General features: G+C 53.4%; 1 protein-coding gene across 17 annotated transcripts in view; it reads right to left on the reverse strand.

Annotated features, from left to right (window-relative positions):
• The window catches only part of Sin3A (SIN3 transcription regulator family member A), a 79,948-nt gene that overhangs the window by 57,162 nt on the left and 12,786 nt on the right, over positions 1 to 10,000 (reverse strand). The gene's annotated exons all lie outside the window — the stretch shown is intronic.

Below are 10,000 nucleotides of genomic sequence, written 5' to 3' on the forward strand. Positions count from 1 at the left end.
TCATTGTGTGTGACCCTCAATGCATCGGAACGCTTATTCCGGTGTCGCCTCCGCTTGGAGCGTGAACATCAAGAATCCAAACCTTGGGAGGCGTTCTGAAGGGCAAGAGACGGGTAGGCAATGCCTACTTGCCAGGTACTGTTGACCCTGGCATGCTCCTAGACGCAGGAGCAAGGTCTTCACTGCCCGCCTGCGCCGCCCATCTGCCACGGGAGGCGGTGAATTCAAGGGCGCTCATTGCACTCCTGTCGTGCACGCACACACACACGCACGCACGCACGCGCACACAAACAAACGCACACACACAAATATATGAGTATATGTATACAAGCATACATAAACTAGTGCGAGACGCCTCTCCAAGCCAAGACGTTCGCAAAGGAGCCCACACCCATTATTTTCCTGAAGTCACAACGATACTAAACAAACGTGCAGCATTGCTTCATTGAACTTTATTTCCACGTCGCGTCGCACGCCCTGGAAGCTTTACGATTTCGGGCGCCCCGTATCCCTCGGATGCAATTTACGAGTTGCAAATCAAGTGCAGCAGGACGAAACTCGGACGAAGGTTATGGAAAACGTTCGACGAGCCGATCCTGGCTGTGTCGCCAAGACAGAGGTAGTGGCGCGCTCTCGTCCCCAGCCACTCTCACTACCGATCCTCCGCCATCACAACAATAATGTGGATCGTCCCCAGCTCTTCTCAGTGCCCACATGCCGCAGCTCTCGTCCCAAGCTGCTCTCCATAGCTACGGGAACATCACCGTCATTTTATCAACCCTTTATGCACGTCCGTCACTACGTATCGAGAACACGAGATGTTCCATGAAACAGCTTTCTACATAAACAATCGACACAACTAAGCATTTGTAGGGTAGAGGTGTTAAATCGAATCAAATAATAGTGAAGTTTCAGCTAGTTGGCAACTGTATCGGCGCACCAACAAGGCAGCCAGCGGCACGACTCAACCTGCCAGATCGCACTCAACAGTGGATAGCCCGCCTCGCCCTGCTTCAGTCACCTCCCTCCCAGTCGTTGTGTTCACTTCCCTTTGCCAATGAATAAATCCAGTGCTGCGATTCATGTTTCGTGCACATGAGTATTGGGTATTTGCCGGTGAAACGAAGTGGAGAGGAAAAAAAAAGCAATCAGAGCAGTTTGTGGTGTGATGGTTGAGTGCCGTACGATAGTTATGGTGTACAAGAGGCGCGATGTTCGATGAAGCACGGGTGCACCGCTGCCAGACACTGATAATGGTGGCGGCGGGAGCGGTCGTGGTGGCTCGGTCTGACCCCGATACTGTGAGCCCTGCAACACCACCCCCGCTAAAGCGACTTCAGCTGCTCTATCAAGTACAGGACCTCTAACGAGCGCTCATGGTCGCCTGCAGCCATGGTCACGCCCTCTCGCCTGATGTTCAAATCCGCCGGATAATAGATACGGTCGCCTGAAAGTAGTGCTGTGAAAACCGAAGTCAAAAAGGCTTTGTCCTGTGGTAGCGCTACGGTGCAAATCCCCTCACCCCCTCTCCCCGCCACCTCAACCTCCGACTGCCTTGCAACCTCAATAACAACTTGCAAATACCCAATTAAATACCCTGAACAACAGCCACGACCTATGTTTTGTCCATTTAAACGCATCCTTCATTCTAGTGCAGCTACAGCTACCATTACCGCAAGACCTGGTCGCTTGTTTGTTCCTAAAAATAAATAGGGTCTCTGCCTCTCGCTCCCCCTCTCTTGTTTGTGTACCTCAAGCATGGAAGAGCTAAAAGGCTGGAAATGCTGAGCACGTTGCCTGGCAGGGCAGGCTGCTGCTCGTAGGTGTTGTAGTTTGGGCACTAGCTGGGTGGTGGGCATGTTAAATAGTGACATTACCTCATGCCAAGGACGGAAAAAATAGAACAAAATCATGTTACTCCACAGTCGCTGCTAGAACCGTAGCGCTACTGTAGGCAGTGCTCTATGGTTGCCGAACAGGACGACGGGTAATTAAGACGAAAATCCACTCCCCGTTGTGGGGGATACCCTATGGCTGATGGCGCAGTGAAAAAGTGGGGGAAGGGAACTCTACCCCTTTTTTTTCGGCCTCCGCTGGGTACGTGATGGGGGTCGACCGAAGCCGTGAATGATTGCGCTGTATCCGATCCGCTATTCAACCTGCAACAACCGCTGCGAACACTGACTCGACATATTTCAGCATTTCGCAGAAACTGTTTTCGATGAAATACGGGGCCAGTTGAATGGCAGCGCAGGTCGAGGCAAGATTAGTCAGCCGAGTAGATGGTATCAAAAGTAAGGAAAAGTGAGGGACAGGTTGCTATTTTTTCCATCAACGGGTTACGAAAATAGGAAGATAAAAATAAATATACACAAGGCACACGTGCGTTTCCTGTGTAAATATTTCTGGATGAAGTAAAATGCTCTCGATAAAATAACGAAGGAGAGAGAGAGAGAGAGAGAGAGAGAGAGAGAGAGAGAGAGAGAGAGAGAGAGAGAGAGAGAGAGAGAGAGAGAGAGAGAGAGAGAGAGAGAGAATGGGACTTTTATTTAGCAACCTGCATGTGCTATTGATTCCCCGTGGTTTCGTCATTCATAGATAATAGTCAATACTCAACATAGCTTTAACGTGGAGTTCATGGTTGATACTCGTGGTCATGGAAACAGGTGGGACTTTAATGTTGAAAGAAGAGTAATATGCGAGTAATCAATTGCCCTTGGCCGTCTCCACATACAATACACACATACAAACATAGGGCCTCTCTATGCGACGTACCGGTACCCAGTACAACAAAGGACACGGCCAGGCGAAGCGGTCTCCTGCAGTCGAACAACACGCACATATATACCCGTTCATGATTCGGTCTCCTGCACCCGGTACAGGAGGAGCCGGAGCTGGGGAAAAAAGAGGAGTTCGCCCCAAGACTGCCAAGAGAAGAGAGAGGTTGAACGAGACGCCGTGTGTGAGTGCGTGCGTGTTGGGGGAGGAGAGGGAAGGAGGGGGAGAGTGGGAGGGAGGGGTGCTATTGCCGGGGAATTACTACGCCTTTACGCATTACGCTCGCCATCCTCCTCCTCGTCCCGTCCCGTGCCCCGCGCCCTCCTCTTAAAATACGAGGAACAAAGGGATCCGCAGAGAGATTATATTTCCGATTTCCTCATTCATCCCGCGAGGTGAAAACGCTTAAAAGATGGAAAGCACGCGCCGACCCCCCAACCCCCTAACCCCCCTCCTCCCCCTCCCAGGAGCGGGATGGGGGGGGGGCCTTCCCCTCCCCTTTCCTTCTTCTCACTTCCACCTCTACTCCTCTCCATCCGCGGAAGAGGAGACCCCTTTACCGGCAATCATCCGTAACGTCAGTCCGCTGGCTTCTCCCCCCAGGATGAAAATTGTCTTAACGACTATCGGCTTTAAAGGAAAAGTTGTTAAAAATCAGAAACTGTGAATGAGCCTCCGCTGAAGACGTCATCACGTGCGTCACAGTTACACACACGCACGGTCAACTGCTACGCGGGGCTAACAGTAGTACAGGCAGCTGGTAACCGTAACGGGAAGCGGGACTGCGTAGTATAACGGCCTAACGAAGAAGGTGGAGCAGGTGGCTCTAGTGGGAGGTGGAGCAGGTGGAGCAGGTGGCTCTAGTGGGAGAAGGTGGAGCAGGTGGCTCTAGTGGGAGAAGGTGGAGCAGGTGGCTCTAGTAGGAGAAGGTGGAGCAGGTGGAGCAGGTGGCTCTAGTGGGAGCAGGTGGAGCAGGTGGCTGTAGTGGGGGAGGTCCGAGTGTGAGAGCAACATATGCCACCTGCTGAGGTGGGGATATGTTGGGTAAGGATAAGGATAACATCATGGCTATAACAATGACGTCAATAGTGGTACTCCACAAGAAATATGCGATACTATTAAGAGCACAAGTAATGCTACTACTAACATGATTACTACTACTACTTCTGCTACTGGTACCACTACTTCTATTCCTATTATTATCACTTTCCCTACTCCTACTAGTCCCGCACTCTTATTTACTCCTACTACTACCACTACACCTACCACTACTCTTCCTCCTGCCACTTCCACTCCTCTTACTCCGACAACTGCCACTACTTTTCCTCCAGCAACTGCCACTACTCTTACTCCTATAACTACCACTACCATTACTCTTACTACTATTACTATTACCACTACCCCTACTACTACTACCACCACTACTCTTACTACTACCCCTACACCCACCACTACTCCTACTCCTACTCCTACCACTATTCCTCCTGCCACTACTACCACTACTCCTACTACCACCACTACTACTACTACCACTACCAATACTCCTCCTGCTACTACCATTGCTGCTCCTACTACTACCACTACTCCTAATCCTCCTACCACTGCTCCCCCTCCAACTACCACCACTACTACTACTCCTCCTTTCACTACTCCTGCTACCCCTACCCGTACTCCCCCCCCCCCTCCTGGCGCGAAACCCGCGCGGCCGCTCGAATCCGCTCGAATCCCGTTCCCTTTTCAAGCCTCTCTCTCTCTCTCTCTCCCTCCGTCGTCGCAGGGCCGCGCGCGCGTTGCCATGACAACCCAGACTTCGCTGACGCTGTAAGTGAAAGCTTCGCTATCGGTCAGCGCAGAGGAAGGGACTCGGGGCCCTTCACTCCCCCGCGGTCGCTGCTCCCTTCCAGCGCCGCCCGCACCGCCCGCACCGCCTCCCCGAGCGCTGCACCTTCACTCCCGGGCAGAGTTGGGGCGCGCTGGGCACTGGCGCTGACGACCGTGAACTTTGCAACGAGGGGGGTGGGGGGAGAAAAGTCCCTTGGAAGGTCCTTGGAAGTCCCTCAAAAAAGAAGGACGGTGGCCCTTCCCAGACGCCCGTGATTCCAGGTAGCAATGGGGTGTGTGTGGGGTGGGGTGGAGTGGGGGGTGGACTCCGGAGAACCCCCAAGACGGTGGACGGACGTGGAATGCGGCGGAATCAGAGGGAGATTGCCGCGAGTGGAATTACGGAGGCGCCATGCGGTGCGTGCATACACCGCCCAAAAGAAAACGAGACCGTGACAGTCCGAGATGAAAGAGCCCGCCCCGGAGGAAGTGCTCTCATTTATTCGCAGGTTATGCGTAGGTGTCGCCGGAGAAGATGGAAAATGAAGTGGACACGCAGAGACAAACTGATGAATCAAAATGTAGCATTAACTTTATTTTCATTGCATATAAAAGCTCAATACATTAGTAATGGCGCTGAACAAACCACTAAGCGAGCTCTACTTCGCATTTGCGAAAAATGTTTTTGGCAATTCTGTCGATGTTATCACCAGAAGGGGGAGTTATAATCCCACGACAGCCAATAAAAGAACTAGGTTACCGAAGCTTGAGAAATTCATGTAAACCTCTTCAATCTCTCTCCCTCTCTCTTTCTTTCTTACCTCCCTCCCCCTTCCTGCTCTCCTTCCCCCTTCCTTCCCTCCCTCCCCCTTCCATCCTTCCCTCCCCCTTCCTTCCCTCCTCCCCACTTGCTTCCTCTCTCACACAAAAAAGTGAGAATACATCTTGAGCTTGAAGGCCCGTGTGGAATACGGCGAACTGTACAGGCGACAACGCCCCCCGTCCCACATCAGCGCCGAACAAAACGCCCCCGAGTTGTCATTTCGCCCATCGCCCCGACGCCATACACGGCCGCCCTTCCCCCCCGCGCCCTCCGGCCCCAGGAACCAACTGCAGCCCGCCCGAGTCTAAGCTGCCCCGCCGCCACGAGCCGCTAATAGACGGCGAGGCAGGTCCTGGGTACCTTGGACGGGATGACGCACCGGCAACCCAAACTGGTCCATCGAAACGTCACTCCCGGGAAAACACTGACCAACTCTCCCTCTAGCCCCGTGTCCTTCCGCTGTCAGAGCTGACGACTCGTGGGCGCGCACGCCACACGACCTCATTGCCAGCCAAAATATCTCATCAGCGTATCAATATCAGCTGTCTCTATCCCATTCCGACCCGTTCTTCCTCTTACGTCCGTCATCACGCCCAACAATCAAGTTTAACCGTCCTCGGCTTTGACTAACGTCGGATTACTAGAACTATGCCACAAAAGAGGGCAATGCTACCTTATACTTGCGACTATCACCCTTCTCGTATCTGTGATCATTATCCTGCATCAACAACCGAGCAAGTGAACTTCCTTCTCGTCATCAGCACAACACACAGCATGAGCCACGGACGCAGGAGCCAGTGAATGCTTGCCCGGAGCCCATGTATTCTTGTAGCTGCATCAAACACCCGCCACGCCATTCCCCGCCATCCATGCATGCTTTGGGGTCTTAGCTCCGAGTTCGTCTGACCGCGCCCAAGGTCCGCAGCGCCCGGCCGAGGCGTCCCAAAGATATATTCTCCCCGAAGGGCTCGTGCAGAGGGCCTCGCCTTCGCCCCCAAACACACTTGGGAGGCTTCCGGCGACGCCTCCGTCTCCGCCACGGCTGTACGGGAGGAGGCCCTCCGCGGCCCCGCCACTTGCCTGACCTGCCTGGCATAGCGAACGCATGCCAACCAACGTTTTCGTGGCACTTCCCTGCCAACACCACACGCTGTGGATACAGACTCACCCCCACATAGCACAGGTGTCACCCGCGGCTATAGTGATCCGCCTGCGCCGTCAGACGATCTGGCTGATGCGCCGAGGGCCAACTCGGCGACGACGCCTCGAGAGCCGCGTCAGACGGAAGGCGCGGCCGACACGCGGAATCGCCAGCGCAAGGCGGCAGCGAACGACGTCACCGGCGGCCGGGCTACGGGTCCCTGGCACTCGGTGACGTCACTCGGTTCCGATTACCGAACGTCTGCTCCTTGAGCATCTCCCGGCGGAGAACAAGAAGAATGACCGGAAGCACCGCAAGGGCCAGCAGAGTGCAGCCATCAGCGCACGCCCGGAGGCTGCCGTTGACGCCCACAAACCACTAACCAACCACAGGACCGACGGTGACAGAAATCGCAAAAGCTGGCGCAGGATCCCTCAAATGAGCCGGAACAATAGCTCGGGATTTCAGCTTCAGGGAAAACACACGTACCTAGTTAGGAAATGTCTACCGTTTGGGTACAAAATGCTGAACATTTGTAGCGCATAAAATATATCAATGAACAACAGGGCGAGCGTGAGTGAGTGAGCAAACGAGTGTGAATAGGTGAGCGAGTGAGTGAATGTATGAAGTGCAAATGCATGTGCACCAATAAGTAACCATGTGAACTGACCGACAGACAGACAGACTGACCGAGCGAGCAAGCGAGTACGAACGCGCGCATTCACGTGCAACACATGCAGGCTTATGCATCCCTTTAGCTATGCGATGAGAAAGAGAGAAAAAAAATGGCGATCGGGGAAAAAAAAAACAACGTTAGTAGCGATGTCTGGCGACAGGCCAAGCACACCCGAGTCACAAACGTCAGATGTCGAGGAGGGACCTGCACTTTGAGAAGCTTGTCGTCTGACTTGACCGGGTGGAAAGTTTTCAACGCAGCCGGAGTGCCGTCCGTGTGAAAAGGAGAAACAGTGACTCACGCGCCCGCTTCTGGTGAGCGAAGGAGCGTCAAAGCTCGCGATGATGTTTCGGATGCAGGTGTATGGGGAGGCATGCATGCGAGTGGGGGGGGAGGAGGAGGAGGAGGAAGGAGGAGGGAGGGAGGGAGGGAGGGAAGGGATGGAGGGAGGGAGGGAAGGAAGGAAGGTTGGAGAGAGAGAGAGGGGGAGAGGAGGAGAGAGATCGAGGGGGGAGAGAGGAGGAGGAGGAGGAGGAGGAGGAGAGAGAGAGAGAGAGAGAGAGAGAGAGAGAGAGAGAGAGAGAGAGAGAGAGCGAGAGAGAGAGAGAGAGAGTGAGAGAGAGAGAAAGAGAGAGAGAGAGAAATCAATGCGTGCGCATTTAATCAATGACAATTATGGCATCCTACATACATGTTTTACAGTGGACGGTGGACTGCCTCTACGAATCCCAAAAAATCACCGATGTGTTTCTTCTTTAATGTCAATAAAATGAAGTTTACAAAAAAAAATGACCTTACACACGGTGCAATGTTGAAACTCGCGATAAGGCCGCAGCAAGGTTTTTTTTTCTTTATTGGATGAAATAATAAATGAGTGAAGGTTATCCTGGTGTCCCTCCACCCACCTGGGCAGCCAGCACCCGTGTTCCCGGGGTGACAGACCCTCCACGGGACTTTCTTCGACGGACCAGAGGTGTCACCCGGTCAAGACGTCGCCCCTTCCCCTTGTCCCCTCGCCGTCAGCCCCTTCCGCAAGCGACACCCCCTCCCCGCCCTCCCTCCCTCGCCGCCGCCTACGCCTCGCCGTCAGGAGCCCCTTGATCCCGCATTCCCCAGGCACCGCTGCTCTTTCCGCCCTCCCCCGCGGCGAGTGCTTCCCGACCCCCGAAGCGGGCCCCTCCAACCTCTCTACAACCATCGCCACTTCCAACGTAGCCTCACACATTCACGCACCCGTCCCCCCTCCCTCTCCCCCACCCCACCGGCCGCGGAATCATAGAGCCCGGGTGCCAAGTGCCCCTCGCCTCACCTTCCCGAGAGGACTGGACAGGGAGGGAGGGCGGCGGGGAGGGGTGGGGAGGAGGGGCAGGCAACGCCAGATAAACAAGCTGGTGTGCCACGGGATTGTGTCACCCTGGGCGCTTACCTCACACACCCACAACCACCGCCACCCTCCCGGCACTGACACCCCACCTACAAATAGCCACACCCTCCTCCCACCCCTCTCTTACGAGCACCGCCCCGCGTCTCTCTCTTTCCGTCTCCGAAAGTCTTCCAAACACATTTGAACTCCCGAGTAATCCCTGTCCATTGCCCGTGCCCTTCCAGCTGCGCGGCGTGTCACGCCCTTTCCCCCGTTCGCCCTTCTCCACGCCTTGCACTCAACTCCCAAAACTATTCTGGAACCACCTCGTTCTCTAAAACTATTCTGGAACCACCTCGTTCTCCAAAACTATTCTGGAACCACCTCGTTCTCCAAAAACTACTCTGGAACCACCTCGTTCTCTTTAACTATTCTGGAACCACCTCGTTCTCCTAAATTTTTCTGGAACCACATCGTTCTCCAAAACTATTCTGGAACCACCTCGTTCTCCAAAAACTATCCTGGAACCACCTCGTTCTCCAAAAACTATCCTGGAACCACCTCGTTCTCCAAAACTATCCTGGAACCACCTCGTTCTCCAAAACTACTCAGGAACCACCTCGTTCTCCAAAACTACTCTGGAACCACCTCGTTCTCCAAAAACTACTCTGGAACCACCTCGTTCTCCAAAAACTACTCCAACCACCTCGTTCTCTCTCTCTCACACGCCAGAGGGATCGTGGACCTCTCGTACGCGCCAATTCGGCCTCACCTAGCAGCCGATTCCGAGATAAGGCAACCCATAGCACCGGCTGTGGTCAACCCTTTTGGCCAGCTGTCAACACTTGAATGGCATACAATTGATTGGGGGCGAATAAGGCGTCTAATGCGAAAAGCTTCGCTAATCAGCCGAACACGCACTTTCACTTCAAATCCTTAGACGCTAAACTATAATTATACATTTCGACGAATGAATAAATTCCTCACATACATGACATATTACCGAAAAAAAAAATGGAACCCGCCACCTTCAATTCTAACCCTTTCCGTCCAATCTTCCAGTCCATATTGGTTCTCGAAATAATAAAGTTTTAATTAGTAAAATCTCGAATGCATTTCCACGCAACAGTTTGAATCCCTGTGGTACGTCTAACACTAAACATCTTATATTCCGTAAAAAAAAATCAACAAAACCAAAAGAAAAAGGACAAGGCTAACAGGGGAGAGAGAGAGAGAGAGAGAGAGAGAGAGAGAGAGAGAGAGAGAGAGAGAGAGAGAGAGAGAGTGAGTGAGTGAGTGAGTGAGTGAGAGAGAGAGAGAGAGAGAGAGAGAGAGAGAGAGAGAGAGAGAGAGAGAGAGAGAGAGAGAGAGAGAGAGTGAGTGAGAGTCAGAGTGAGT

The sequence above is a fragment of the Penaeus vannamei genome, chromosome 24 (genome assembly GCF_042767895.1).
Source record: "Penaeus vannamei isolate JL-2024 chromosome 24, ASM4276789v1, whole genome shotgun sequence".
NCBI lineage: Eukaryota > Metazoa > Arthropoda > Malacostraca > Decapoda > Penaeidae > Penaeus > Penaeus vannamei.